Source organism: Rhinoderma darwinii, unplaced genomic scaffold (genome assembly GCF_050947455.1).
Source record: "Rhinoderma darwinii isolate aRhiDar2 unplaced genomic scaffold, aRhiDar2.hap1 Scaffold_3885, whole genome shotgun sequence".
NCBI lineage: Eukaryota > Metazoa > Chordata > Amphibia > Anura > Rhinodermatidae > Rhinoderma > Rhinoderma darwinii.
The window spans coordinates 54755-78886 of NW_027463514.1; the positions used below are offsets into that span (position 1 = coordinate 54755).

General features: G+C 46.0%; 56 non-coding genes across 56 annotated transcripts; all 56 read right to left on the reverse strand.

Moving 5' to 3' along the window:
• Positions 1 to 232: 232 nt before the first annotated feature.
• Positions 233 to 348, reverse strand: LOC142707837 (U5 spliceosomal RNA). The gene has a single exon (XR_012868729.1). It is a non-coding gene; the product is annotated as a U5 spliceosomal RNA (small nuclear RNA).
• A 314-nt stretch (positions 349 to 662) lies between these two features.
• LOC142707783 (U5 spliceosomal RNA) lies at positions 663 to 778 on the reverse strand. The gene has a single exon (XR_012868680.1). It is a non-coding gene; the product is annotated as a U5 spliceosomal RNA (small nuclear RNA).
• A 314-nt stretch (positions 779 to 1092) lies between these two features.
• LOC142707709 (U5 spliceosomal RNA) lies at positions 1093 to 1208 on the reverse strand. Its single transcript, XR_012868613.1, has one exon. It is a non-coding gene; the product is annotated as a U5 spliceosomal RNA (small nuclear RNA).
• Positions 1209 to 1522: 314 nt separating this feature from the next.
• Positions 1523 to 1638, reverse strand: LOC142707710 (U5 spliceosomal RNA). The gene has a single exon (XR_012868614.1). It is a non-coding gene; the product is annotated as a U5 spliceosomal RNA (small nuclear RNA).
• Positions 1639 to 1952: 314 nt separating this feature from the next.
• LOC142707711 (U5 spliceosomal RNA) lies at positions 1953 to 2068 on the reverse strand. Its single transcript, XR_012868615.1, has one exon. It is a non-coding gene; the product is annotated as a U5 spliceosomal RNA (small nuclear RNA).
• Positions 2069 to 2382: 314 nt separating this feature from the next.
• On the reverse strand, positions 2383 to 2498 carry LOC142707712 (U5 spliceosomal RNA). Its single transcript, XR_012868616.1, has one exon. It is a non-coding gene; the product is annotated as a U5 spliceosomal RNA (small nuclear RNA).
• Positions 2499 to 2812: 314 nt separating this feature from the next.
• Positions 2813 to 2928, reverse strand: LOC142707715 (U5 spliceosomal RNA). Its single transcript, XR_012868618.1, has one exon. It is a non-coding gene; the product is annotated as a U5 spliceosomal RNA (small nuclear RNA).
• Positions 2929 to 3242: 314 nt separating this feature from the next.
• LOC142707794 (U5 spliceosomal RNA) lies at positions 3243 to 3358 on the reverse strand. The gene has a single exon (XR_012868690.1). It is a non-coding gene; the product is annotated as a U5 spliceosomal RNA (small nuclear RNA).
• Positions 3359 to 3661: 303 nt separating this feature from the next.
• Positions 3662 to 3777, reverse strand: LOC142707716 (U5 spliceosomal RNA). Its single transcript, XR_012868619.1, has one exon. It is a non-coding gene; the product is annotated as a U5 spliceosomal RNA (small nuclear RNA).
• Positions 3778 to 4091: 314 nt separating this feature from the next.
• Positions 4092 to 4207, reverse strand: LOC142707717 (U5 spliceosomal RNA). Its single transcript, XR_012868620.1, has one exon. It is a non-coding gene; the product is annotated as a U5 spliceosomal RNA (small nuclear RNA).
• Positions 4208 to 4521: 314 nt separating this feature from the next.
• On the reverse strand, positions 4522 to 4637 carry LOC142707789 (U5 spliceosomal RNA). Its single transcript, XR_012868686.1, has one exon. It is a non-coding gene; the product is annotated as a U5 spliceosomal RNA (small nuclear RNA).
• Positions 4638 to 4940: 303 nt separating this feature from the next.
• On the reverse strand, positions 4941 to 5056 carry LOC142707718 (U5 spliceosomal RNA). The gene has a single exon (XR_012868621.1). It is a non-coding gene; the product is annotated as a U5 spliceosomal RNA (small nuclear RNA).
• Positions 5057 to 5370: 314 nt separating this feature from the next.
• Positions 5371 to 5486, reverse strand: LOC142707719 (U5 spliceosomal RNA). The gene has a single exon (XR_012868622.1). It is a non-coding gene; the product is annotated as a U5 spliceosomal RNA (small nuclear RNA).
• Positions 5487 to 5800: 314 nt separating this feature from the next.
• Positions 5801 to 5916, reverse strand: LOC142707790 (U5 spliceosomal RNA). Its single transcript, XR_012868687.1, has one exon. It is a non-coding gene; the product is annotated as a U5 spliceosomal RNA (small nuclear RNA).
• A 303-nt stretch (positions 5917 to 6219) lies between these two features.
• Positions 6220 to 6335, reverse strand: LOC142707720 (U5 spliceosomal RNA). Its single transcript, XR_012868623.1, has one exon. It is a non-coding gene; the product is annotated as a U5 spliceosomal RNA (small nuclear RNA).
• Positions 6336 to 6649: 314 nt separating this feature from the next.
• Positions 6650 to 6765, reverse strand: LOC142707721 (U5 spliceosomal RNA). The gene has a single exon (XR_012868624.1). It is a non-coding gene; the product is annotated as a U5 spliceosomal RNA (small nuclear RNA).
• A 314-nt stretch (positions 6766 to 7079) lies between these two features.
• On the reverse strand, positions 7080 to 7195 carry LOC142707786 (U5 spliceosomal RNA). Its single transcript, XR_012868683.1, has one exon. It is a non-coding gene; the product is annotated as a U5 spliceosomal RNA (small nuclear RNA).
• Positions 7196 to 7509: 314 nt separating this feature from the next.
• Positions 7510 to 7625, reverse strand: LOC142707797 (U5 spliceosomal RNA). The gene has a single exon (XR_012868693.1). It is a non-coding gene; the product is annotated as a U5 spliceosomal RNA (small nuclear RNA).
• Positions 7626 to 7939: 314 nt separating this feature from the next.
• LOC142707722 (U5 spliceosomal RNA) lies at positions 7940 to 8055 on the reverse strand. Its single transcript, XR_012868625.1, has one exon. It is a non-coding gene; the product is annotated as a U5 spliceosomal RNA (small nuclear RNA).
• A 314-nt stretch (positions 8056 to 8369) lies between these two features.
• On the reverse strand, positions 8370 to 8485 carry LOC142707723 (U5 spliceosomal RNA). Its single transcript, XR_012868626.1, has one exon. It is a non-coding gene; the product is annotated as a U5 spliceosomal RNA (small nuclear RNA).
• A 314-nt stretch (positions 8486 to 8799) lies between these two features.
• LOC142707724 (U5 spliceosomal RNA) lies at positions 8800 to 8915 on the reverse strand. Its single transcript, XR_012868627.1, has one exon. It is a non-coding gene; the product is annotated as a U5 spliceosomal RNA (small nuclear RNA).
• Positions 8916 to 9229: 314 nt separating this feature from the next.
• Positions 9230 to 9345, reverse strand: LOC142707727 (U5 spliceosomal RNA). The gene has a single exon (XR_012868629.1). It is a non-coding gene; the product is annotated as a U5 spliceosomal RNA (small nuclear RNA).
• A 303-nt stretch (positions 9346 to 9648) lies between these two features.
• On the reverse strand, positions 9649 to 9764 carry LOC142707728 (U5 spliceosomal RNA). The gene has a single exon (XR_012868630.1). It is a non-coding gene; the product is annotated as a U5 spliceosomal RNA (small nuclear RNA).
• A 314-nt stretch (positions 9765 to 10078) lies between these two features.
• Positions 10079 to 10194, reverse strand: LOC142707729 (U5 spliceosomal RNA). Its single transcript, XR_012868631.1, has one exon. It is a non-coding gene; the product is annotated as a U5 spliceosomal RNA (small nuclear RNA).
• Positions 10195 to 10508: 314 nt separating this feature from the next.
• Positions 10509 to 10624, reverse strand: LOC142707730 (U5 spliceosomal RNA). The gene has a single exon (XR_012868632.1). It is a non-coding gene; the product is annotated as a U5 spliceosomal RNA (small nuclear RNA).
• A 303-nt stretch (positions 10625 to 10927) lies between these two features.
• LOC142707731 (U5 spliceosomal RNA) lies at positions 10928 to 11043 on the reverse strand. Its single transcript, XR_012868633.1, has one exon. It is a non-coding gene; the product is annotated as a U5 spliceosomal RNA (small nuclear RNA).
• Positions 11044 to 11357: 314 nt separating this feature from the next.
• On the reverse strand, positions 11358 to 11473 carry LOC142707732 (U5 spliceosomal RNA). Its single transcript, XR_012868634.1, has one exon. It is a non-coding gene; the product is annotated as a U5 spliceosomal RNA (small nuclear RNA).
• A 314-nt stretch (positions 11474 to 11787) lies between these two features.
• LOC142707733 (U5 spliceosomal RNA) lies at positions 11788 to 11903 on the reverse strand. Its single transcript, XR_012868635.1, has one exon. It is a non-coding gene; the product is annotated as a U5 spliceosomal RNA (small nuclear RNA).
• A 314-nt stretch (positions 11904 to 12217) lies between these two features.
• Positions 12218 to 12333, reverse strand: LOC142707734 (U5 spliceosomal RNA). Its single transcript, XR_012868636.1, has one exon. It is a non-coding gene; the product is annotated as a U5 spliceosomal RNA (small nuclear RNA).
• A 314-nt stretch (positions 12334 to 12647) lies between these two features.
• LOC142707793 (U5 spliceosomal RNA) lies at positions 12648 to 12763 on the reverse strand. The gene has a single exon (XR_012868689.1). It is a non-coding gene; the product is annotated as a U5 spliceosomal RNA (small nuclear RNA).
• Positions 12764 to 13077: 314 nt separating this feature from the next.
• LOC142707735 (U5 spliceosomal RNA) lies at positions 13078 to 13193 on the reverse strand. The gene has a single exon (XR_012868637.1). It is a non-coding gene; the product is annotated as a U5 spliceosomal RNA (small nuclear RNA).
• A 314-nt stretch (positions 13194 to 13507) lies between these two features.
• Positions 13508 to 13623, reverse strand: LOC142707737 (U5 spliceosomal RNA). The gene has a single exon (XR_012868638.1). It is a non-coding gene; the product is annotated as a U5 spliceosomal RNA (small nuclear RNA).
• Positions 13624 to 13937: 314 nt separating this feature from the next.
• On the reverse strand, positions 13938 to 14053 carry LOC142707739 (U5 spliceosomal RNA). The gene has a single exon (XR_012868640.1). It is a non-coding gene; the product is annotated as a U5 spliceosomal RNA (small nuclear RNA).
• Positions 14054 to 14367: 314 nt separating this feature from the next.
• Positions 14368 to 14483, reverse strand: LOC142707740 (U5 spliceosomal RNA). Its single transcript, XR_012868641.1, has one exon. It is a non-coding gene; the product is annotated as a U5 spliceosomal RNA (small nuclear RNA).
• Positions 14484 to 14797: 314 nt separating this feature from the next.
• On the reverse strand, positions 14798 to 14913 carry LOC142707741 (U5 spliceosomal RNA). The gene has a single exon (XR_012868642.1). It is a non-coding gene; the product is annotated as a U5 spliceosomal RNA (small nuclear RNA).
• A 314-nt stretch (positions 14914 to 15227) lies between these two features.
• Positions 15228 to 15343, reverse strand: LOC142707742 (U5 spliceosomal RNA). Its single transcript, XR_012868643.1, has one exon. It is a non-coding gene; the product is annotated as a U5 spliceosomal RNA (small nuclear RNA).
• A 314-nt stretch (positions 15344 to 15657) lies between these two features.
• On the reverse strand, positions 15658 to 15772 carry LOC142707803 (U5 spliceosomal RNA). The gene has a single exon (XR_012868698.1). It is a non-coding gene; the product is annotated as a U5 spliceosomal RNA (small nuclear RNA).
• A 312-nt stretch (positions 15773 to 16084) lies between these two features.
• LOC142707743 (U5 spliceosomal RNA) lies at positions 16085 to 16200 on the reverse strand. The gene has a single exon (XR_012868644.1). It is a non-coding gene; the product is annotated as a U5 spliceosomal RNA (small nuclear RNA).
• A 314-nt stretch (positions 16201 to 16514) lies between these two features.
• LOC142707744 (U5 spliceosomal RNA) lies at positions 16515 to 16630 on the reverse strand. The gene has a single exon (XR_012868645.1). It is a non-coding gene; the product is annotated as a U5 spliceosomal RNA (small nuclear RNA).
• A 313-nt stretch (positions 16631 to 16943) lies between these two features.
• On the reverse strand, positions 16944 to 17059 carry LOC142707745 (U5 spliceosomal RNA). The gene has a single exon (XR_012868646.1). It is a non-coding gene; the product is annotated as a U5 spliceosomal RNA (small nuclear RNA).
• Positions 17060 to 17373: 314 nt separating this feature from the next.
• Positions 17374 to 17489, reverse strand: LOC142707746 (U5 spliceosomal RNA). Its single transcript, XR_012868647.1, has one exon. It is a non-coding gene; the product is annotated as a U5 spliceosomal RNA (small nuclear RNA).
• Positions 17490 to 17802: 313 nt separating this feature from the next.
• On the reverse strand, positions 17803 to 17918 carry LOC142707748 (U5 spliceosomal RNA). The gene has a single exon (XR_012868648.1). It is a non-coding gene; the product is annotated as a U5 spliceosomal RNA (small nuclear RNA).
• A 314-nt stretch (positions 17919 to 18232) lies between these two features.
• LOC142707749 (U5 spliceosomal RNA) lies at positions 18233 to 18348 on the reverse strand. The gene has a single exon (XR_012868649.1). It is a non-coding gene; the product is annotated as a U5 spliceosomal RNA (small nuclear RNA).
• Positions 18349 to 18661: 313 nt separating this feature from the next.
• LOC142707782 (U5 spliceosomal RNA) lies at positions 18662 to 18777 on the reverse strand. Its single transcript, XR_012868679.1, has one exon. It is a non-coding gene; the product is annotated as a U5 spliceosomal RNA (small nuclear RNA).
• Positions 18778 to 19091: 314 nt separating this feature from the next.
• On the reverse strand, positions 19092 to 19207 carry LOC142707751 (U5 spliceosomal RNA). Its single transcript, XR_012868651.1, has one exon. It is a non-coding gene; the product is annotated as a U5 spliceosomal RNA (small nuclear RNA).
• A 314-nt stretch (positions 19208 to 19521) lies between these two features.
• Positions 19522 to 19637, reverse strand: LOC142707752 (U5 spliceosomal RNA). Its single transcript, XR_012868652.1, has one exon. It is a non-coding gene; the product is annotated as a U5 spliceosomal RNA (small nuclear RNA).
• A 314-nt stretch (positions 19638 to 19951) lies between these two features.
• On the reverse strand, positions 19952 to 20067 carry LOC142707753 (U5 spliceosomal RNA). Its single transcript, XR_012868653.1, has one exon. It is a non-coding gene; the product is annotated as a U5 spliceosomal RNA (small nuclear RNA).
• Positions 20068 to 20381: 314 nt separating this feature from the next.
• Positions 20382 to 20497, reverse strand: LOC142707754 (U5 spliceosomal RNA). Its single transcript, XR_012868654.1, has one exon. It is a non-coding gene; the product is annotated as a U5 spliceosomal RNA (small nuclear RNA).
• A 314-nt stretch (positions 20498 to 20811) lies between these two features.
• Positions 20812 to 20927, reverse strand: LOC142707755 (U5 spliceosomal RNA). Its single transcript, XR_012868655.1, has one exon. It is a non-coding gene; the product is annotated as a U5 spliceosomal RNA (small nuclear RNA).
• A 314-nt stretch (positions 20928 to 21241) lies between these two features.
• Positions 21242 to 21357, reverse strand: LOC142707756 (U5 spliceosomal RNA). The gene has a single exon (XR_012868656.1). It is a non-coding gene; the product is annotated as a U5 spliceosomal RNA (small nuclear RNA).
• A 314-nt stretch (positions 21358 to 21671) lies between these two features.
• On the reverse strand, positions 21672 to 21787 carry LOC142707785 (U5 spliceosomal RNA). Its single transcript, XR_012868682.1, has one exon. It is a non-coding gene; the product is annotated as a U5 spliceosomal RNA (small nuclear RNA).
• A 314-nt stretch (positions 21788 to 22101) lies between these two features.
• On the reverse strand, positions 22102 to 22217 carry LOC142707757 (U5 spliceosomal RNA). Its single transcript, XR_012868657.1, has one exon. It is a non-coding gene; the product is annotated as a U5 spliceosomal RNA (small nuclear RNA).
• A 313-nt stretch (positions 22218 to 22530) lies between these two features.
• Positions 22531 to 22646, reverse strand: LOC142707759 (U5 spliceosomal RNA). The gene has a single exon (XR_012868658.1). It is a non-coding gene; the product is annotated as a U5 spliceosomal RNA (small nuclear RNA).
• Positions 22647 to 22960: 314 nt separating this feature from the next.
• On the reverse strand, positions 22961 to 23076 carry LOC142707760 (U5 spliceosomal RNA). The gene has a single exon (XR_012868659.1). It is a non-coding gene; the product is annotated as a U5 spliceosomal RNA (small nuclear RNA).
• A 314-nt stretch (positions 23077 to 23390) lies between these two features.
• On the reverse strand, positions 23391 to 23506 carry LOC142707761 (U5 spliceosomal RNA). Its single transcript, XR_012868660.1, has one exon. It is a non-coding gene; the product is annotated as a U5 spliceosomal RNA (small nuclear RNA).
• Positions 23507 to 23821: 315 nt separating this feature from the next.
• Positions 23822 to 23938, reverse strand: LOC142707796 (U5 spliceosomal RNA). The gene has a single exon (XR_012868692.1). It is a non-coding gene; the product is annotated as a U5 spliceosomal RNA (small nuclear RNA).
• Between the last annotated feature and the right edge of the window lie 194 nt (positions 23939 to 24132).

Below are 24132 nucleotides of genomic sequence, written 5' to 3' on the forward strand. Positions count from 1 at the left end.
AAAACACAGACAGCACATACAAGAAACAATACATATGTTTCCCAGGCTCCTCTCTTCTTTTGGCTGCCACTTGGCAGCTTTCACTTGTTATCCACCCCGGCAACACAGTGCATAAACAAGTTTGCTTCTCAACGGAAGGAGGCCATCCATGTTGTCAATATGCAAATTCAGCCACTTTCAAGCCAACTGGAGCCAGAAATACACTCTTTCTGCTTTTCAACCTGAACAAGAAAACCCCAGCAAGCTGGAGCATGCAAAAATTGCTACAAAACTCAGTTTTGCTCCTCTCCACGGAAATCTTTAGTAAAAGGCGAAAGATTTATGCGTTCTGGAGAGAAACCAGAGTACTAAGGGACAAACTCTTCCTCCTTTCCTCACGCCATGGCCGCAGTCCTGTGTTAGCCCAGGGAGACCACCCGTAAGGGGGATAAAAACACAGACAGCACATACAAGAAACAATACATATGTTTCCCAGGCTCCTCTCTTCTTTTGGCTGCCACTTGGCAGCTTTCACTTGTTATCCACCCCGGCAACACAGTGCATAAACAAGTTTGCTTCTCAACGGAAGGAGGCCATCCATGTTGTCAATATGCAAATTCAGCCACTTTCAAGCCAACTGGAGCCAGAAATACACTCTTTCTGCTTTTCAACCTGAACAAGAAAACCCCAGCAAGCTGGAGCATGCAAAAATTGCTACAAAACTCAGTTTTGCTCCTCTCCACGGAAATCTTTAGTAAAAGGCGAAAGATTTACGCGTTCTGAAGAGAAACCAGAGTACTAAGGGACAAACTCTTCCTCCTTTCCTCACGCCATGGCCGCAGTCCTGTCTTAGCCCAGGGAGACCACCCGTAAGGGGGATAAAAACACAGACAGCACATACAAGAAACAATACATATGTTTCCCAGGCTCCTCTCTTCTTTTGGCTGCCACTTGGCAGCTTTCACTTGTTATCCACCCCGGCAACACAGTGCATAAACAAGTTTGCTTCTCAACGGAAGGAGGCCATCCATGTTGTCAATATGCAAATTCAGCCACTTTCAAGCCAACTGGAGCCAGAAATACACTCTTTCTGCTTTTCAACCTGAACAAGAAAACCCCAGCAAGCTGGAGCATGCAAAAATTGCTACAAAACTCAGTTTTGCTCCTCTCCACGGAAATCTTTAGTAAAAGGCGAAAGATTTATGCGTTCTGAAGAGAAACCAGAGTACTAAGGGACAAACTCTTCCTCCTTTCCTCACGCCATGGCCGCAGTCCTGTGTTAGCCCAGGGAGACCACCCGTAAGGGGGATAAAAACACAGACAGCACATACAAGAAACAATACATATGTTTCCCAGGCTCCTCTCTTCTTTTGGCTGCCACTTGGCAGCTTTCACTTGTTATCCACCCCGGCAACACAGTGCATAAACAAGTTTGCTTCTCAACGGAAGGAGGCCATCCATGTTGTCAATATGCAAATTCAGCCACTTTCAAGCCAACTGGAGCCAGAAATACACTCTTTCTGCTTTTCAACCTGAACAAGAAAACCCCAGCAAGCTGGAGCATGCAAAAATTGCTACAAAACTCAGTTTTGCTCCTCTCCACGGAAATCTTTAGTAAAAGGCGAAAGATTTATGCGTTCTGAAGAGAAACCAGAGTACTAAGGGACAAACTCTTCCTCCTTTCCTCACGCCATGGCCGCAGTCCTGTGTTAGCCCAGGGAGACCACCCGTAAGGGGGATAAAAACACAGACAGCACATACAAGAAACAATACATATGTTTCCCAGGCTCCTCTCTTCTTTTGGCTGCCACTTGGCAGCTTTCACTTGTTATCCACCCCGGCAACACAGTGCATAAACAAGTTTGCTTCTCAACGGAAGGAGGCCATCCATGTTGTCAATATGCAAATTCAGCCACTTTCAAGCCAACTGGAGCCAGAAATACACTCTTTCTGCTTTTCAACCTGAACAAGAAAACCCCAGCAAGCTGGAGCATGCAAAAATTGCTACAAAACTCAGTTTTGCTCCTCTCCACGGAAATCTTTAGTAAAAGGCGAAAGATTTATGCGTTCTGAAGAGAAACCAGAGTACTAAGGGACAAACTCTTCCTCCTTTCCTCACGCCATGGCCGCAGTCCTGTGTTAGCCGAGGGAGACCACCCGTAAGGGGGATAAAAACACAGACAGCACATACAAGAAACAATACATATGTTTCCCAGGCTCCTCTCTTCTTTTGGCTGCCACTTGGCAGCTTTCACTTGTTATCCACCCCGGCAACACAGTGCATAAACAAGTTTGCTTCTCAACGGAAGGAGGCCATCCATGTTGTCAATATGCAAATTCAGCCACTTTCAAGCCAACTGGAGCCAGAAATACACTCTTTCTGCTTTTCAACCTGAACAAGAAAACCCCAGCAAGCTGGAGCATGCAAAAATTGCTACAAAACTCAGTTTTGCTCCTCTCCACGGAAATCTTTAGTAAAAGGCGAAAGATTTATGCGTTCTGAAGAGAAACCAGAGTACTAAGGGACAAACTCTTCCTCCTTTCCTCACGCCATGGCCGCAGTCCTGTGTTAGCCCAGGGAGACCACCCGTAAGGGGGATAAAAACACAGACAGCACATACAAGAAACAATACATATGTTTCCCAGGCTCCTCTCTTCTTTTGGCTGCCACTTGGCAGCTTTCACTTGTTATCCACCCCGGCAACACAGTGCATAAACAAGTTTGCTTCTCAACGGAAGGAGGCCATCCATGTTGTCAATATTCAAATTCAGCCACTTTCAAGCCAACTGGAGCCAGAAATACACTCTTTCTGCTTTTCAACCTGAACAAGAAAACCCCAGCAAGCTGGAGCATGCAAAAATTGCTACAAAACTCAGTTTTGCTCCTCTCCACGGAAATCTTTAGTAAAAGGCGAAAGATTTATGCGTTCTGAAGAGAAACCAGAGTACTAAGGGACAAACTCTTCCTCCTTTCCTCACGCCATGGCCGCAGTCCTGTGTTAGCCCAGGGAGACCACCCGTAAGGGGGATAAAAACACAGACAGCACATACAAGAAACAATACATATGTTTCCCAGGCTCCTCTCTTCTTTTGGCTGCCACTTGGCAGCTTTCACTTGTTATCCACCCCGGCAACACAGTGCATAAACAAGTTTGCTTCTCAACGGAAGGAGGCCATCCATGTTGTCAATATGCAAATTCAGCCACTTTCAAGCCAACTGGAGCCAGAAATACACTCTTTCTGCTTTTCAACCTGAACAAGAAAACCCCAGCAAGCTGGAGCATGCAAAAATTGCTACAAAACTCAGTTTTGCTCCTCTCCACGGAAATCTTTAATAAAAGGCGAAAGATTTATGCATTCTGAAGAGAAACCAGAGTACTAAGCGACAAACTCTTCCTCCTTTCCTCACGCCATGGCCGCAGTCCTGTGTTAGCCCAGGGAGACCACCCGTAAGGGGGATAAAAACACAGACAGCACATACAAGAAACAATACATATGTTTCCCAGGCTCCTCTCTTCTTTTGGCTGCTTTCACTTGTTATCCACCCCGGCAACACAGTGCATAAACAAGTTTGCTTCTCAACGGAAGGAGGCCATCCATGTTGTCAATATGCAAATTCAGCCACTTTCAAGCCAACTGGAGCCAGAAATACACTCTTTCTGCTTTTCAACCTGAACAAGAAAACCCCAGCAAGCTGGAGCATGCAAAAATTGCTACAAAACTCAGTTTTGCTCCTCTCCACGGAAATCTTTAGTAAAAGGCGAAAGATTTATGCGTTCTGAAGAGAAACCAGAGTACTAAGGGACAAACTCTTCCTCCTTTCCTCACGCCATGGCCGCAGTCCTGTGTTAGCCCAGGGAGACCACCCGTAAGGGGGATAAAAACACAGACAGCACATACAAGAAACAATACATATGTTTCCCAGGCTCCTCTCTTCTTTTGGCTGCCACTTGGCAGCTTTCACTTGTTATCCACCCCGGCAACACAGTGCATAAACAAGTTTGCTTCTCAACGGAAGGAGGCCATCCATGTTGTCAATATGCAAATTCAGCCACTTTCAAGCCAACTGGAGCCAGAAATACACTCTTTCTGCTTTTCAACCTGAACAAGAAAACCCCAGCAAGCTGGAGCATGCAAAAATTGCTACAAAACTCAGTTTTGCTCCTCTCCACGGAAATCTTTAGTAAAAGGCGAAAGATTTATGCGTTCTGAAGAGAAACCAGAGTACTAAGGGACAAACTCTTCCTCCTTTCCTCACGCCATGGCCGCAGTCCTGTGTTAGCCCAGGGAGACCACCCGTAAGGGGGATAAAAACACAGACAGCACATACAAGAAACAATACATATGTTTCCCAGGCTCCTCTCTTCTTTTGGCTGCCACTTGGCAGCTTTCACTTGTTATCCACCCCGGCAACACAGTGCATAAACAAGTTTGCTTCTCAACGGAAGGAGGCCATCCATGTTGTCAATATGCAAATTCAGCCACTTTCAAGCCAACTGGAGCCAGAAATACACTCTTTCTGCTTTTCAACCTGAACAAGAAAACCCCAGCAAGCTGGAGCATGCAAAAATTGCTACAAAACTCAGTTTTGCTCCTCTCCACGGAAATCTTTAATAAAAGGCGAAAGATTTATGCGTTCTGAAGAGAAACCAGAGTACTAAGGAACAAACTCTTCCTCCTTTCCTCACGCCATGGCCGCAGTCCTGTGTTAGCCCAGGGAGACCACCCGTAAGGGGGATAAAAACACAGACAGCACATACAAGAAACAATACATATGTTTCCCAGGCTCCTCTCTTCTTTTGGCTGCTTTCACTTGTTATCCACCCCGGCAACACAGTGCATAAACAAGTTTGCTTCTCAACGGAAGGAGGCCATCCATGTTGTCAATATGCAAATTCAGCCACTTTCAAGCCAACTGGAGCCAGAAATACACTCTTTCTGCTTTTCAACCTGAACAAGAAAACCCCAGCAAGCTGGAGCATGCAAAAATTGCTACAAAACTCAGTTTTGCTCCTCTCCACGGAAATCTTTAGTAAAAGGCGAAAGATTTATGCGTTCTGAAGAGAAACCAGAGTACTAAGGGACAAACTCTTCCTCCTTTCCTCACGCCATGGCCGCAGTCCTGTGTTAGCCCAGGGAGACCACCCGTAAGGGGGATAAAAACACAGACAGCACATACAAGAAACAATACATATGTTTCCCAGGCTCCTCTCTTCTTTTGGCTGCCACTTGGCAGCTTTCACTTGTTATCCACCCCGGCAACACAGTGCATAAACAAGTTTGCTTCTCAACGGAAGGAGGCCATCCATGTTGTCAATATTCAAATTCAGCCACTTTCAAGCCAACTGGAGCCAGAAATACACTCTTTCTGCTTTTCAACCTGAACAAGAAAACCCCAGCAAGCTGGAGCATGCAAAAATTGCTACAAAACTCAGTTTTGCTCCTCTCCACGGAAATCTTTAGTAAAAGGCGAAAGATTTATGCGTTCTGAAGAGAAACCAGAGTACTAAGGGACAAACTCTTCCTCCTTTCCTCACGCCATGGCCGCAGTCCTGTGTTAGCCCAGGGAGACCACCCGTAAGGGGGATAAAAACACAGACAGCACATACAAGAAACAATACATATGTTTCCCAGGCTCCTCTCTTCTTTTGGCTGCCACTTGGCAGCTTTCACTTGTTATCCACCCCGGCAACACAGTGCATAAACAAGTTTGCTTCTCAACGGAAGGAGGCCATCCATGTTGTCAATATGCAAATTCAGCCACTTTCAAGCCAACTGGAGCCAGAAATACACTCTTTCTGCTTTTCAACCTGAACAAGAAAACCCCAGCAAGCTGGAGCATGCAAAAATTGCTACAAAACTCAGTTTTGCTCCTCTCCACGGAAATCTTTAATAAAAGGCGAAAGATTTATGCGTTCTGAAGAGAAACCAGAGTACTAAGGGACAAACTCTTCCTCCTTTCCTCACGCCATGGCCGCAGTCCTGTGTTAGCCCAGGGAGACCACCCGTAAGGGGGATAAAAACACAGACAGCACATACAAGAAACAATACATATGTTTCCCAGGCTCCTCTCTTCTTTTGGCTGCTTTCACTTGTTATCCACCCCGGCAACACAGTGCATAAACAAGTTTGCTTCTCAACGGAAGGAGGCCATCCATGTTGTCAATATGCAAATTCAGCCACTTTCAAGCCAACTGGAGCCAGAAATACACTCTTTCTGCTTTTCAACCTGAACAAGAAAACCCCAGCAAGCTGGAGCATGCAAAAATTGCTACAAAACTCAGTTTTGCTCCTCTCCACGGAAATCTTTAGTAAAAGGCGAAAGATTTATGCGTTCTGAAGAGAAACCAGAGTACTAAGGGACAAACTCTTCCTCCTTTCCTCACGCCATGGCCGCAGTCCTGTGTTAGCCCAGGGAGACCACCCGTAAGGGGGATAAAAACACAGACAGCACATACAAGAAACAATACATATGTTTCCCAGGCTCCTCTCTTCTTTTGGCTGCCACTTGGCAGCTTTCACTTGTTATCCACCCCGGCAACACAGTGCATAAACAAGTTTGCTTCTCAACGGAAGGAGGCCATCCATGTTGTCAATATGCAAATTCAGCCACTTTCAAGCCAACTGGAGCCAGAAATACACTCTTTCTGCTTTTCAACCTGAACAAGAAAACCCCAGCAAGCTGGAGCATGCAAAAATTGCTACAAAACTCAGTTTTGCTCCTCTCCACGGAAATCTTTAGTAAAAGGCGAAAGATTTATGCGTTCTGAAGAGAAACCAGAGTACTAAGGGACAAACTCTTCCTCCTTTCCTCACGCCATGGCCGCAGTCCTGTGTTAGCCCAGGGAGACCACCCGTAAGGGGGATAAAAACACAGACAGCACATACAAGAAACAATACATATGTTTCCCAGGCTCCTCTCTTCTTTTGGCTGCCACTTGGCAGCTTTCACTTGTTATCCACCCCGGCAACACAGTGCATAAACAAGTTTGCTTCTCAACGGAAGGAGGCCATCCATGTTGTCAATATGCAAATTCAGCCACTTTCAAGCCAACTGGAGCCAGAAATACACTCTTTCTGCTTTTCAACCTGAACAAGAAAACCCCAGCAAGCTGGAGCATGCAAAAATTGCTACAAAACTTAGTTTTGCTCCTCTCCACGGAAATCTTTAGTAAAAGGCGAAAGATTTATGCGTTCTGAAGAGAAACCAGAGTACTAAGGGACAAACTCTTCCTCCTTTCCTCACGCCATGGCCGCAGTCCTGTGTTAGCCCAGGGAGACCACCCGTAAGGGGGATAAAAACACAGACAGCACATACAAGAAACAATACATATGTTTCCCAGGCTCCTCTCTTCTTTTGGCTGCCACTTGGCAGCTTTCACTTGTTATCCACCCCGGCAACACAGTGCATAAACAAGTTTGCTTCTCAACGGAAGGAGGCCATCCATGTTGTCAATATGCAAATTCAGCCACTTTCAAGCCAACTGGAGCCAGAAATACACTCTTTCTGCTTTTCAACCTGAACAAGAAAACCCCAGCAAGCTGGAGCATGCAAAAATTGCTACAAAACTCAGTTTTGCTCCTCTCCACGGAAATCGTTAGTAAAAGGCGAAAGATTTATGCGTTCTGAAGAGAAACCAGAGTACTAAGGGACAAACTCTTCCTCCTTTCCTCACGCCATGGCCGCAGTCCTGTGTTAGCCCAGGGAGACCACCCGTAAGGGGGATAAAAACACAGACAGCACATACAAGAAACAATACATATGTTTCCCAGGCTCCTCTCTTCTTTTGGCTGCCACTTGGCAGCTTTCACTTGTTATCCACCCCGGCAACACAGTGCATAAACAAGTTTGCTTCTCAACGGAAGGAGGCCATCCATGTTGTCAATATTCAAATTCAGCCACTTTCAAGCCAACTGGAGCCAGAAATACACTCTTTCTGCTTTTCAACCTGAACAAGAAAACCCCAGCAAGCTGGAGCATGCAAAAATTGCTACAAAACTCAGTTTTGCTCCTCTCCACGGAAATCTTTAGTAAAAGGCGAAAGATTTATGCGTTCTGAAGAGAAACCAGAGTACTAAGGGACAAACTCTTCCTCCTTTCCTCACGCCATGGCCGCAGTCCTGTGTTAGCCCAGGGAGACCACCCGTAAGGGGGATAAAAACACAGACAGCACATACAAGAAACAATACATATGTTTCCCAGGCTCCTCTCTTCTTTTGGCTGCCACTTGGCAGCTTTCACTTGTTATCCACCCCGGCAACACAGTGCATAAACAAGTTTGCTTCTCAACGGAAGGAGGCCATCCATGTTGTCAATATGCAAATTCAGCCACTTTCAAGCCAACTGGAGCCAGAAATACACTCTTTCTGCTTTTCAACCTGAACAAGAAAACCCCAGCAAGCTGGAGCATGCAAAAATTGCTACAAAACTCAGTTTTGCTCCTCTCCACGGAAATCTTTAGTAAAAGGCGAAAGATTTATGCGTTCTGAAGAGAAACCAGAGTACTAAGGGACAAACTCTTCCTCCTTTCCTCACGCCATGGCCGCAGTCCTGTGTTAGCCCAGGGAGACCACCCGTAAGGGGGATAAAAACACAGACAGCACATACAAGAAACAATTCATATGTTTCCCAGGCTCCTCTCTTCTTTTGGCTGCCACTTGGCAGCTTTCACTTGTTATCCACCCCGGCAACACAGTGCATAAACAAGTTTGCTTCTCAACGGAAGGAGGCCATCCATGTTGTCAATATGCAAATTCAGCCACTTTCAAGCCAACTGGAGCCAGAAATACACTCTTTCTGCTTTTCAACCTGAACAAGAAAACCCCAGCAAGCTGGAGCATGCAAAAATTGCTACAAAACTCAGTTTTGCTCCTCTCCACGGAAATCTTTAGTAAAAGGCGAAAGATTTATGCGTTCTGAAGAGAAACCAGAGTACTAAGGGACAAACTCTTCCTCCTTTCCTCACGCCATGGCCGCAGTCCTGTGTTAGCCCAGGGAGACCACCCGTAAGGGGGATAAAAACACAGACAGCACATACAAGAAACAATACATATGTTTCCCAGGCTCCTCTCTTCTTTTGGCTGCCACTTGGCAGCTTTCACTTGTTATCCACCCCGGCAACACAGTGCATAAACAAGTTTGCTTCTCAACGGAAGGAGGCCATCCATGTTGTCAATATGCAAATTCAGCCACTTTCAAGCCAACTGGAGCCAGAAATACACTCTTTCTGCTTTTCAACCTGAACAAGAAAACCCCAGCAAGCTGGAGCATGCAAAAATTGCTACAAAACTCAGTTTTGCTCCTCTCCACGGAAATCTTTAGTAAAAGGCGAAAGATTTATGCGTTCTGAAGAGAAACCAGAGTACTAAGGGACAAACTCTTCCTCCTTTCCTCACGCCATGGCCGCAGTCCTGTGTTAGCCCAGGGAGACCACCCGTAAGGGGGATAAAAACACAGACAGCACATACAAGAAACAATACATATGTTTCCCAGGCTCCTCTCTTCTTTTGGCTGCTTTCACTTGTTATCCACCCCGGCAACACAGTGCATAAACAAGTTTGCTTCTCAACGGAAGGAGGCCATCCATGTTGTCAATATGCAAATTCAGCCACTTTCAAGCCAACTGGAGCCAGAAATACACTCTTTCTGCTTTTCAACCTGAACAAGAAAACCCCAGCAAGCTGGAGCATGCAAAAATTGCTACAAAACTCAGTTTTGCTCCTCTCCACGGAAATCTTTAGTAAAAGGCGAAAGATTTATGCGTTCTGAAGAGAAACCAGAGTACTAAGGGACAAACTCTTCCTCCTTTCCTCACGCCATGGCCGCAGTCCTGTGTTAGCCCAGGGAGACCACCCATAAGGGGGATAAAAACACAGACAGCACATACAAGAAACAATACATATGTTTCCCAGGCTCCTCTCTTCTTTTGGCTGCCACTTGGCAGCTTTCACTTGTTATCCACCCCGGCAACACAGTGCATAAACAAGTTTGCTTCTCAACGGAAGGAGGCCATCCATGTTGTCAATATGCAAATTCAGCCACTTTCAAGCCAACTGGAGCCAGAAATACACTCTTTCTGCTTTTCAACCTGAACAAGAAAACCCCAGCAAGCTGGAGCATGCAAAAATTGCTACAAAACTCAGTTTTGCTCCTCTCCACGGAAATCTTTAGTAAAAGGCGAAAGATTTATGCGTTCTGAAGAGAAACCAGAGTACTAAGGGACAAACTCTTCCTCCTTTCCTCACGCCATGGCCGCAGTCCTGTGTTAGCCCAGGGAGACCACCCGTAAGGGGGATAAAAACACAGACAGCACATACAAGAAACAATACATATGTTTCCCAGGCTCCTCTCTTCTTTTGGCTGCCACTTGGCAGCTTTCACTTGTTATCCACCCCGGCAACACAGTGCATAAACAAGTTTGCTTCTCAACGGAAGGAGGCCTTCCATGTTGTCAATATGCAAATTCAGCCACTTTCAAGCCAACTGGAGCCAGAAATACACTCTTTCTGCTTTTCAACCTGAACAAGAAAACCCCAGCAAGCTGGAGCATGCAAAAATTGCTACAAAACTCAGTTTTGCTCCTCTCCACGGAAATCTTTAGTAAAAGGCGAAAGATTTATGCGTTCTGAAGAGAAACCAGAGTACTAAGGGACAAACTCTTCCTCCTTTCCTCACGCCATGGCCGCAGTCCTGTGTTAGCCCAGGGAGACCACCCGTAAGGGGGATAAAAACACAGACAGCACATACAAGAAACAATACATATGTTTCCCAGGCTCCTCTCTTCTTTTGGCTGCTTTCACTTGTTATCCACCCCGGCAACACAGTGCATAAACAAGTTTGCTTCTCAACGGAAGGAGGCCATCCATGTTGTCAATATGCAAATTCAGCCACTTTCAAGCCAACTGGAGCCAGAAATACACTCTTTCTGCTTTTCAACCTGAACAAGAAAACCCCAGCAAGCTGGAGCATGCAAAAATTGCTACAAAACTCAGTTTTGCTCCTCTCCACGGAAATCTTTAGTAAAAGGCGAAAGATTTATGCGTTCTGAAGAGAAACCAGAGTACTAAGGGACAAACTCTTCCTCCTTTCCTCACGCCATGGCCGCAGTCCTGTGTTAGCCCAGGGAGACCACCCATAAGGGGGATAAAAACACAGACAGCACATACAAGAAACAATACATATGTTTCCCAGGCTCCTCTCTTCTTTTGGCTGCCACTTGGCAGCTTTCACTTGTTATCCACCCCGGCAACACAGTGCATAAACAAGTTTGCTTCTCAACGGAAGGAGGCCATCCATGTTGTCAATATGCAAATTCAGCCACTTTCAAGCCAACTGGAGCCAGAAATACACTCTTTCTGCTTTTCAACCTGAACAAGAAAACCCCAGCAAGCTGGAGCATGCAAAAATTGCTACAAAACTCAGTTTTGCTCCTCTCCACGGAAATCTTTAGTAAAAGGCGAAAGATTTATGCGTTCTGAAGAGAAACCAGAGTACTAAGGGACAAACTCTTCCTCCTTTCCTCACGCCATGGCCGCAGTCCTGTGTTAGCCCAGGGAGACCACCCGTAAGGGGGATAAAAACACAGACAGCACATACAAGAAACAATACATATGTTTCCCAGGCTCCTCTCTTCTTTTGGCTGCCACTTGGCAGCTTTCACTTGTTATCCACCCCGGCAACACAGTGCATAAACAAGTTTGCTTCTCAACGGAAGGAGGCCATCCATGTTGTCAATATGCAAATTCAGCCACTTTCAAGCCAACTGGAGCCAGAAATACACTCTTTCTGCTTTTCAACCTGAACAAGAAAACCCCAGCAAGCTGGAGCATGCAAAAATTGCTACAAAACTCAGTTTTGCTCCTCTCCACGGAAATCTTTAGTAAAAGGCGAAAGATTTATGCGTTCTGAAGAGAAACCAGAGTACTAAGGGACAAACTCTTCCTCCTTTCCTCACGCCATGGCCGCAGTCCTGTGTTAGCCCAGGGAGACCACCCGTAAGGGGGATAAAAACACAGACAGCACATACAAGAAACAATACATATGTTTCCCAGGCTCCTCTCTTCTTTTGGCTGCCACTTGGCAGCTTTCACTTGTTATCCACCCCGGCAACACAGTGCATAAACAAGTTTGCTTCTCAACGGAAGGAGGCCATCCATGTTGTCAATATGCAAATTCAGCCACTTTCAAGCCAACTGGAGCCAGAAATACACTCTTTCTGCTTTTCAACCTGAACAAGAAAACCCCAGCAAGCTGGAGCATGCAAAAATTGCTACAAAACTCAGTTTTGCTCCTCTCCACGGAAATCTTTAGTAAAAGGCGAAAGATTTATGCGTTCTGAAGAGAAACCAGAGTACTAAGGGACAATCTCTTCCTCCTTTCCTCACGCCATGGCCGCAGTCCTGTGTTAGCCCAGGGAGACCACCCGTAAGGGGGATAAAAACACAGACAGCACATACAAGAAACAATACATATGTTTCCCAGGCTCCTCTCTTCTTTTGGCTGCCACTTGGCAGCTTTCACTTGTTATCCACCCCGGCAACACAGTGCATAAACAAGTTTGCTTCTCAACGGAAGGAGGCCATCCATGTTGTCAATATGCAAATTCAGCCACTTTCAAGCCAACTGGAGCCAGAAATACACTCTTTCTGCTTTTCAACCTGAACAAGAAAACCCCAGCAAGCTGGAGCATGCAAAAATTGCTACAAAACTCAGTTTTGCTCTTCTCCACGGAAATCTTTAGTAAAAGGCGAAAGATTTATGCGTTCTGAAGAGAAACCAGAGTACTAAGGGACAAACTCTTCCTCCTTTCCTCACGCCATGGCCGCAGTCCTGTGTTAGCCCAGGGAGACCACCCGTAAGGGGGATAAAAACACAGACAGCACATACAAGAAACAATACATATGTTTCCCAGGCTCCTCTCTTCTTTTGGCTGCCACTTGGCAGCTTTCACTTGTTATCCACCCCGGCAACACAGTGCATAAACAAGTTTGCTTCTCAACGGAAGGAGGCCATCCATGTTGTCAATATGCAAATTCAGCCACTTTCAAGCCAACTGGAGCCAGAAATACACTCTTTCTGCTTTTCAACCTGAACAAGAAAACCCCAGCAAGCTGGAGCATGCAAAAATTGCTACAAAACTCAGTTTTGCTCCTCTCCACGGAAATCTTTAGTAAAAGGCGAAAGATTTATGCGTTCTGAAGAGAAACCAGAGTACTAAGGGACAAACTCTTCCTCCTTTCCTCACGCCATGGCCGCAGTCCTGTGTTAGCCCAGGGAGACCACCCGTAAGGGGGATAAAAACACAGACAGCACATACAAGAAACAATACATATGTTTCCCAGGCTCCTCTCTTCTTTTGGCTGCCACTTGGCAGCTTTCACTTGTTATCCACCCCGGCAACACAGTGCATAAACAAGTTTGCTTCTCAACGGAAGGAGGCCATCCATGTTGTCAATATGCAAATTCAGCCACTTTCAAGCCAACTGGAGCCAGAAATACACTCTTTCTGCTTTTCAACCTGAACAAGAAAACCCCAGCAAGCTGGAGCATGCAAAAATTGCTACAAAACTCAGTTTTGCTCCTCTCCACGGAAATCTTTAGTAAAAGGCGAAAGATTTATGCGTTCTGAAGAGAAACCAGAGTACTAAGGGACAAACTCTTCCTCCTTTCCTCACGCCATGGCCGCAGTCCTGTGTTAGCCCAGGGAGACCACCCGTAAGGGGGATAAAAACACAGACAGCACATACAAGAAACAATACATATGTTTCCCAGGCTCCTCTCTTCTTTTGGCTGCCACTTGGCAGCTTTCACTTGTTATCCACCCCGGCAACACAGTGCATAAACAAGTTTGCTTCTCAACGGAAGGAGGCCATCCATGTTGTCAATATGCAAATTCAGCCACTTTCAAGCCAACTGGAGCCAGAAATACACTCTTTCTGCTTTTCAACCTGAACAAGAAAACCCCAGCAAGCTGGAGCATGCAAAAATTGCTACAAAACTCAGTTTTGCTCCTCTCCACGGAAATCTTTAGTAAAAGGCGAAAGATTTATGCGTTCTGAAGAGAAACCAGAGTACTAAGGGACAAACTCTTCCTCCTTTCCTCACGCCATGGCCGCAGTCCTGTGTTAGCCCAGGGAGACCACCCGTAAGGGGGATAAAAACACAGACAGCACATACAAGAAACAATACATATGTTTCCCAGGCTCCTCTCTTCTTTTGGCTGCCACTTGGCAGCTTTCACTTGTTATCCACCCCGGCAACACAGTGCATAAACAAGTTTGCTTCTCAACGGAAGGAGGCCATCCATGTTGTCAATATGCAAATTCAGCCACTTTCAAGCCAACTGGAGCCAGAAATACACTCTTTCTGCTTTTCAACCTGAACAAGAAAACCCCAGCAAGCTGGAGCATGCAAAAATTGCTACAAAACTCAGTTTTGCTCCTCTCCACGGAAATCTTTAGTAAAAGGCGAAAGATTTATGCGTTCTGAAGAGAAACCAGAGTACTAAGGGACAAACTCTTCCTCCTTTCCTCACGCCATGGCCGCAGTCCTGTGTTAGCCCAGGGAGACCACCCGTAAGGGGGATAAAAACACAGACAGCACATACAAGAAACAATGCATATGTTTCCCAGGCTCCTCTCTTCTTTTGGCTGCCACTTGGCAGCTTTCACTTGTTATCCACCCCGGCAACACAGTGCATAAACAAGTTTGCTTCTCAACGGAAGGAGGCCATCCATGTTGTCAATATGCAAATTCAGCCACTTTCAAGCCAACTGGAGCCAGAAATACACTCTTTCTGCTTTTCAACCTGAACAAGAAAACCCCAGCAAGCTGGAGCATGCAAAAATTGCTACAAAACTCAGTTTTGCTCCTCTCCACGGAAATCTTTAGTAAAAGGCGAAAGATTTATGCGTTCTGAAGAGAAACCAGAGTACTAAGGGACAAACTCTTCCTCCTTTCCTCACGCCATGGCCGCAGTCCTGTGTTAGCCCAGGGAGACCACCCGTAAGGGGGATAAAAACACAGACAGCACATACAAGAAACAATACATATGTTTCCCAGGCTCCTCTCTTCTTTTGGCTGCCACTTGGCAGCTTTCACTTGTTATCCACCCCGGCAACACAGTGCATAAACAAGTTTGCTTCTCAACGGAAGGAGGCCATCCATGTTGTCAATATGCAAATTCAGCCACTTTCAAGCCAACTGGAGCCAGAAATACACTCTTTCTGCTTTTCAACCTGAACAAGAAAACCCCAGCAAGCTGGAGCATGCAAAAATTGCTACAAAACTCAGTTTTGCTCCTCTCCACGGAAATCTTTAGTAAAAGGCGAAAGATTTATGCGTTCTGAAGAGAAACCAGAGTACTAAGGGACAAACTCTTCCTCCTTTCCTCACGCCATGGCCGCAGTCCTGTGTTAGCCCAGGGAGACCACCCGTAAGGGGGATAAAAACACAGACAGCACATACAAGAAACAATACATATGTTTCCCAGGCTCCTCTCTTCTTTTGGCTGCCACTTGGCAGCTTTCACTTGTTATCCACCCCGGCAACACAGTGCATAAACAAGTTTGCTTCTCAACGGAAGGAGGCCATCCATGTTGTCAATATGCAAATTCAGCCACTTTCAAGCCAACTGGAGCCAGAAATACACTCTTTCTGCTTTTCAACCTGAACAAGAAAACCCCAGCAAGCTGGAGCATGCAAAAATTGCTACAAAACTCAGTTTTGCTCCTCGCCAGGAAATCTTTAGTAAAAGGCGAAAGATTTATGCGTTCTGAAGAGAAACCAGAGTACTAAGGGACAAACTCTTCCTCCTTTCCTCACGCCATGGCCGCAGTCCTGTGTTAGCCCAGGGAGACCACCCGTAAGGGGGATAAAAACACAGACAGCACATACAAGAAACAATACATGTTTCCCAGGCTCCTCTCTTCTTTTGGCTGCCACTTGGCAGCTTTCACTTGTTATCCACCCCGGCAACACAGTGCATAAACAAGTTTGCTTCTCAACGGAAGGAGGCCATCCATGTTGTCAATATGCAAATTCAGCCACTTTCAAGCCAACTGGAGCCAGAAATACACTCTTTCTGCTTTTCAACCTGAACAAGAAAACCCCAGCAAGCTGGAGCATGCAAAAATTGCTACAAAACTCAGTTTTGCTCCTCTCCACGGAAATCTTTAGTAAAAGGCGAAAGATTTATGCGTTCTGAAGAGAAACCAGAGTACTAAGGGACAAACTCTTCCTCCTTTCCTCACGCCATGGCCGCAGTCCTGTGTTAGCCCAGGGAGACCACCCGTAAGGGGGATAAAAACACAGACAGCACATACAAGAAACAATGCATATGTTTCCCAGGCTCCTCTCTTCTTTTGGCTGCCACTTGGCAGCTTTCACTTGTTATCCACCCCGGCAACACAGTGCATAAACAAGTTTGCTTCTCAACGGAAGGAGGCCATCCATGTTGTCAATATGCAAATTCAGCCACTTTCAAGCCAACTGGAGCCAGAAATACACTCTTTCTGCTTTTCAACCTGAACAAGAAAACCCCAGCAAGCTGGAGCATGCAAAAATTGCTACAAAACTCAGTTTTGCTCCTCTCCACGGAAATCTTTAGTAAAAGGCGAAAGATTTATGCGTTCTGAAGAGAAACCAGAGTACTAAGGACAAACTCTTCCTCCTTTCCTCACGCCATGGCCGCAGTCCTGTGTTAGCCCAGGGAGACCACCCGTAAGGGGGATAAAAACACAGACAGCACATACAAGAAACAATACATATGTTTCCCAGGCTCCTCTCTTCTTTTGGCTGCCACTTGGCAGCTTTCACTTGTTATCCACCCCGGCAACACAGTGCATAAACAAGTTTGCTTCTCAACGGAAGGAGGCCATCCATGTTGTCAATATGCAAATTCAGCCACTTTCAAGCCAACTGGAGCCAGAAATACACTCTTTCTGCTTTTCAACCTGAACAAGAAAACCCCAGCAAGCTGGAGCATGCAAAAATTGCTACAAAACTCAGTTTTGCTCCTCTCCACGGAAATCTTTAGTAAAAGGCGAAAGATTTATGCGTTCTGAAGAGAAACCAGAGTACTAAGGGACAAACTCTTCCTCCTTTCCTCACGCCATGGCCGCAGTCCTGTGTTAGCCCAGGGAGACCACCCGTAAGGGGGATAAAAACACAGACAGCACATACAAGAAACAATACATATGTTTCCCAGGCTCCTCTCTTCTTTTGGCTGCCACTTGGCAGCTTTCACTTGTTATCCACCCCGGCAACACAGTGCATAAACAAGTTTGCTTCTCAACGGAAGGAGGCCATCCATGTTGTCAATATGCAAATTCAGCCACTTTCAAGCCAACTGGAGCCAGAAATACACTCTTTCTGCTTTTCAACCTGAACAAGAAAACCCCAGCAAGCTGGAGCATGCAAAAATTGCTACAAAACTCAGTTTTGCTCCTCTCCACGGAAATCTTTAGTAAAAGGCGAAAGATTTATGCGTTCTGAAGAGAAACCAGAGTACTAAGGGACAAACTCTTCCTCCTTTCCTCACGCCATGGCCGCAGTCCTGTGTTAGCCCAGGGAGACCACCCGTAAGGGGGATAAAAACACAGACAGCACATACAAGAAACAATACATATGTTTCCCAGGCTCCTCTCTTCTTTTGGCTGCCACTTGGCAGCTTTCACTTGTTATCCACCCCGGCAACACAGTGCATAAACAAGTTTGCTTCTCAACGGAAGGAGGCCATCCATGTTGTCAATATGCAAATTCAGCCACTTTCAGCCAACTGGAGCCAGAAATACACTCTTTCTGCTTTTCAACCTGAACAAGAAAACCCCAGCAAGCTGGAGCATGCAAAAATTGCTACAAAACTCAGTTTTGCTCCTCTCCACGGAAATCTTTAGTAAAAGGCGAAAGATTTATGCGTTCTGAAGAGAAACCAGAGTACTAAGGGACAAACTCTTCCTCCTTTCCTCACGCCATGGCCGCAGTCCTGTGTTAGCCCAGGGAGACCACCCGTAAGGGGGATAAAAACACAGACAGCACATACAAGAAACAATACATATGTTTCCCAGGCTCCTCTCTTCTTTTGGCTGCCACTTGGCAGCTTTCACTTGTTATCCACCCCGGCAACACAGTGCATAAACAAGTTTGCTTCTCAACGGAAGGAGGCCATCCATGTTGTCAATATGCAAATTCAGCCACTTTCAAGCCAACTGGAGCCAGAAATACACTCTTTCTGCTTTTCAACCTGAACAAGAAAACCCCAGCAAGCTGGAGCATGCAAAAATTGCTACAAAACTCAGTTTTGCTCCTCTCCACGGAAATCTTTAGTAAAAGGCGAAAGATTTATGCGTTCTGAAGAGAAACCAGAGTACTAAGGGACAAACTCTTCCTCCTTTCCTCACGCCATGGCCGCAGTCCTGTGTTAGCCCAGGGAGACCACCCGTAAGGGGGATAAAAACACAGACAGCACATACAAGAAACAATACATATGTTTCCCAGGCTCCTCTCTTCTTTTGGCTGCCACTTGGCAGCTTTCACTTGTTATCCACCCCGGCAACACAGTGCATAAACAAGTTTGCTTCTCAACGGAAGGAGGCCATCCATGTTGTCAATATGCAAATTCAGCCACTTTCAAGCCAACTGGAGCCAGAAATACACTCTTTCTGCTTTTCAACCTGAACAAGAAAACCCAGCAAGCTGGAGCATGCAAAAATTGCTACAAAACTCAGTTTTGCTCCTCTCCACGGAAATCTTTAGTAAAAGGCGAAAGATTTATGCGTTCTGAAGAGAAACCAGAGTACTAAGGGACAAACTCTTCCTCCTTTCCTCACGCCATGGCCGCAGTCCTGTGTTAGCCCAGGGAGACCACCCGTAAGGGGGATAAAAACACAGACAGCACATACAAGAAACAATACATATGTTTCCCAGGCTCCTCTCTTCTTTTGGCTGCCACTTGGCAGCTTTCACTTGTTATCCACCCCGGCAACACAGTGCATAAACAAGTTTGCTTCTCAACGGAAGGAGGCCATCCATGTTGTCAATATGCAAATTCAGCCACTTTCAAGCCAACTGGAGCCAGAAATACACTCTTTCTGCTTTTCAACCTGAACAAGAAAACCCCAGCAAGCTGGAGCATGCAAAAATTGCTACAAAACTCAGTTTTGCTCCTCTCCACGGAAATCTTTAGTAAAAGGCGAAAGATTTATGCGTTCTGAAGAGAAACCAGAGTACTAAGGGACAAACTCTTCCTCCTTTCCTCACGCCATGGCCGCAGTCCTGTGTTAGCCCAGGGAGACCACCCGTAAGGGGGATAAAAACACAGACAGCACATACAAGAAACAATACATATGTTTCCCAGGCTCCTCTCTTCTTTTGGCTGCCACTTGGCAGCTTTCACTTGTTATCCACCCCGGCAACACAGTGCATAAACAAGTTTGCTTCTCAACGGAAGGAGGCCATCCATGTTGTCAATATGCAAATTCAGCCACTTTCAAGCCAACTGGAGCCAGAAATACACTCTTTCTGCTTTTCAACCTGAACAAGAAAACCCCAGCAAGCTGGAGCATGCAAAAATTGCTACAAAACTCAGTTTTGCTCCTCTCCACGGAAATCTTTAGTAAAAGGCGAAAGATTTATGCGTTCTGAAGAGAAACCAGAGTACTAAGGGACAAACTCTTCCTCCTTTCCTCACGCCATGGCCGCAGTCCTGTGTTAGCCCAGGGAGACCACCCGTAAGGGGGATAAAAACACAGACAGCACATACAAGAAACAATACATATGTTTCCCAGGCTCCTCTCTTCTTTTGGCTGCCACTTGGCAGCTTTCACTTGTTATCCACCCCGGCAACACAGTGCATAAACAAGTTTGCTTCTCAACGGAAGGAGGCCATCCATGTTGTCAATATGCAAATTCAGCCACTTTCAAGCCAACTGGAGCCAGAAATACACTCTTTCTGCTTTTCAACCTGAACAAGAAAACCCCAGCAAGCTGGAGCATGCAAAAATTGCTACAAAACTCAGTTTTGCTCCTCTCCACGGAAATCTTTAGTAAAAGGCGAAAGATTTATGCGTTCTGAAGAGAAACCAGAGTACTAAGGGACAAACTCTTCCTCCTTTCCTCACGCCATGGCCGCAGTCCTGTGTTAGCCCAGGGAGACCACCCGTAAGGGGGATAAAAACACAGACAGCACATACAAGAAACAATACATATGTTTCCCAGGCTCCTCTCTTCTTTTGGCTGCCACTTGGCAGCTTTCACTTGTTATCCACCCCGGCAACACAGTGCATAAACAAGTTTGCTTCTCAACGGAAGGAGGCCATCCATGTTGTCAATATGCAAATTCAGCCACTTTCAAGCCAACTGGAGCCAGAAATACACTCTTTCTGCTTTTCAACCTGAACAAGAAAACCCCAGCAAGCTGGAGCATGCAAAAATTGCTACAAAACTCAGTTTTGCTCCTCTCCACGGAAATCTTTAGTAAAAGGCGAAAGATTTATGCGTTCTGAAGAGAAACCAGAGTACTAAGGGACAAACTCTTCCTCCTTTCCTCACGCCATGGCCGCAGTCCTGTGTTAGCCCAGGGAGACCACCCGTAAGGGGGATAAAAACACAGACAGCACATACAAGAAACAATACATATGTTTCCCAGGCTCCTCTCTTCTTTTGGCTGCCACTTGGCAGCTTTCACTTGTTATCCACCCCGGCAACACAGTGCATAAACAAGTTTGCTTCTCAACGGAAGGAGGCCATCCATGTTGTCAATATGCAAATTCAGCCACTTTCAAGCCAACTGGAGCCAGAAATACACTCTTTCTGCTTTTCAACCTGAACAAGAAAACCCCAGCAAGCTGGAGCATGCAAAAATTGCTACAAAACTCAGTTTTGCTCCTCTCCACGGAAATCTTTAGTAAAAGGCGAAAGATTTATGCGTTCTGAAGAGAAACCAGAGTACTAAGGGACAAACTCTTCCTCCTTTCCTCACGCCATGGCCGCAGTCCTGTGTTAGCCCAGGGAGACCACCCGTAAGGGGGATAAAAACACAGACAGCACACACAAGAAACAATACATATGTTTCCCAGGCTCCTCTCTTCTTTTGGCTGCCACTTGGCAGCTTTCACTTGTTATCCACCCCGGCAACACAGTGCATAAACAAGTTTGCTTCTCAACGGAAGGAGGCCATCCATGTTGTCAATATGCAAATTCAGCCACTTTCAAGCCAACTGGAGCCAGAAATACACTCTTTCTGCTTTTCAACCTGAACAAGAAAACCCCAGCAAGCTGGAGCATGCAAAAATTGCTACAAAACTCAGTTTTGCTCCTCTCCACGGAAATCTTTAGTAAAAGGCGAAAGATTTATGCGTTCTGAAGAGAAACCAGAGTACTAAGGGACAAACTCTTCCTCCTTTCCTCACGCCATGGCCGCAGTCCTGTGTTAGCCCAGGGAGACCACCCGTAAGGGGGATAAAAACACAGACAGCACATACAAGAAACAATACATATGTTTCCCAGGCTCCTCTCTTCTTTTGGCTGCCACTTGGCAGCTTTCACTTGTTATCCACCCCGGCAACACAGTGCATAAACAAGTTTGCTTCTCAACGGAAGGAGGCCATCCATGTTGTCAATATGCAAATTCAGCCACTTTCAAGCCAACTGGAGCCAGAAATACACTCTTTCTGCTTTTCAACCTGAACAAGAAAACCCCAGCAAGCTGGAGCATGCAAAAATTGCTACAAAACTCAGTTTTGCTCCTCTCCACAGAAATCTTTAGTAAAAGGCGAAAGATTTATGCGTTCTGAAGAGAAACCAGAGTACTAAGGGACAAACTCTTCCTCCTTTCCTCACGCCATGGCCGCAGTCCTGTGTTAGCCCAGGGAGACCACCCGTAAGGGGGATAAAAACACAGACAGCACATACAAGAAACAATACATATGTTTCCCAGGCTCCTCTCTTCTTTTGGCTGCCACTTGGCAGCTTTCACTTGTTATCCACCCCGGCAACACAGTGCATAAACAAGTTTGCTTCTCAACGGAAGGAGGCCATCCATGTTGTCAATATGCAAATTCAGCCACTTTCAAGCCAACTGGAGCCAGAAATACACTCTTTCTGCTTTTCAACCTGAACAAGAAAACCCCAGCAAGCTGGAGCATGCAAAAATTGCTACAAAACTCAGTTTTGCTCCTCTCCACGGAAATCTTTAGTAAAAGGCGAAAGATTTATGCGTTCTGAAGAGAAACCAGAGTACTAAGGGACAAACTCTTCCTCCTTTCCTCACGCCATGGCCGCAGTCCTGTGTTAGCCCAGGGAGACCACCCGTAAGGGGGATAAAAACACAGACAGCACATACAAGAAACAATACATATGTTTCCCAGGCTCCTCTCTTCTTTTGGCTGCCACTTGGCAGCTTTCACTTGTTATCCACCCCGGCAACACAGTGCATAAACAAGTTTGCTTCTCAACGGAAGGAGGCCATCCATGTTGTCAATATGCAAATTCAGCCACTTTCAAGCCAACTGGAGCCAGAAATACACTCTTTCTGCTTTTCAACCTGAACAAGAAACCCCAGCAAGCTGGAGCATGCAAAAATTGCTACAAAACTCAGTTTTGCTCCTCTCCACGGAAATCTTTAGTAAAAGGCGAAAGATTTATGCGTTCTGAAGAGAAACCAGAGTACTAAGGGACAAACTCTTCCTCCTTTCCTCACGCCATGGCCGCAGTCCTGTGTTAGCCCAGGGAGACCACCCGTAAGGGGGATAAAAACACAGACAACACATACAAGAAACAATACATATGTTTCCCAGGCTCCTCTCTTCTTTTGGCTGCCACTTGGCAGCTTTCACTTGTTATCCACCCCGGCAACACAGTGCATAAACAAGTTTGCTTCTCAACGGAAGGAGGCCATCCATGTTGTCAATATGCAAATTCAGCCACTTTCAAGCCAACTGGAGCCAGAAATACACTCTTTCTGCTTTTCAACCTGAACAAGAAAACCCCAGCAAGCTGGAGCATGCAAAAATTGCTACAAAACTCAGTTTTGCTCCTCTCCACGGAAATCTTTAGTAAAAGGCGAAAGATTTATGCGTTCTGAAGAGAAACCAGAGTACTAAGGGACAAACTCTTCCTCCTTTCCTCACGCCATGGCCGCAGTCCTGTGTTAGCCCAGGGAGACCACCCGTAAGGGGGATAAAAACACAGACAACACATACAAGAAACAATACATATGTTTCCCAGGCTCCTCTCTTCTTTTGGCTGCCACTTGGCAGCTTTCACTTGTTATCCACCCCGGCAACACAGTGCATAAACAAGTTTGCTTCTCAACGGAAGGAGGCCATCCATGTTGTCAATATGCAAATTCAGCCACTTTCAAGCCAACTGGAGCCAGAAATACACTCTTTCTGCTTTTCAACCTGAACAAGAAAACCCCAGCAAGCTGGAGCATGCAAAAATTGCTACAAAACTCAGTTTTGCTCCTCTCCACGGAAATCTTTAGTAAAAGGCGAAAGATTTATGCGTTCTGAAGAGAAACCAGAGTACTAAGGGACAAACTCTTCCTCCTTTCCTCACGCCATGGCCGCAGTCCTGTGTTAGCCCAGGGAGACCACCCGTAAGGGGGATAAAAACACATACAGCACATACAAGAAACAATACATATGTTTCCCAGGCTCCTCTCTTCTTTTGGCTGCCACTTGGCAGCTTTCACTTGTTATCCACCCCGGCAACACAGTGCATAAAACAAGTTTGCTTCTCAACGGAAGGAGGCCATCCATGTTGTCAATATGCAAATTCAGCCACTTTCAAGCCAACTGGAGCCAGAAATACACTCTTTCTGCTTTTCAACCTGAACAAGAAAACCCCAGCAAGCTGGAGCATGCAAAAATTGCTACAAAACTCAGTTTTGCTCCTCTCCACGGAAATCTTTAGTAAAAGGCGAAAGATGTTATGCGTTCTGAAGAGAAACCAGAGTACTAAGGGACAAACTCTTCCTCCTTTCCTCACGCCATGGCCGCAGTCCTGTGTTAGCCCAGGGAGACCACCCGTAAGGGGGATAAAAACACAGACAGCACACACAAGAAACAATACATATGTTTCCCAGGCTCCTCTCTTCTTTTGGCTGCCACTTGGCAGCTTTCACTTGTTATCCACCCCGGCAACACAGTGCA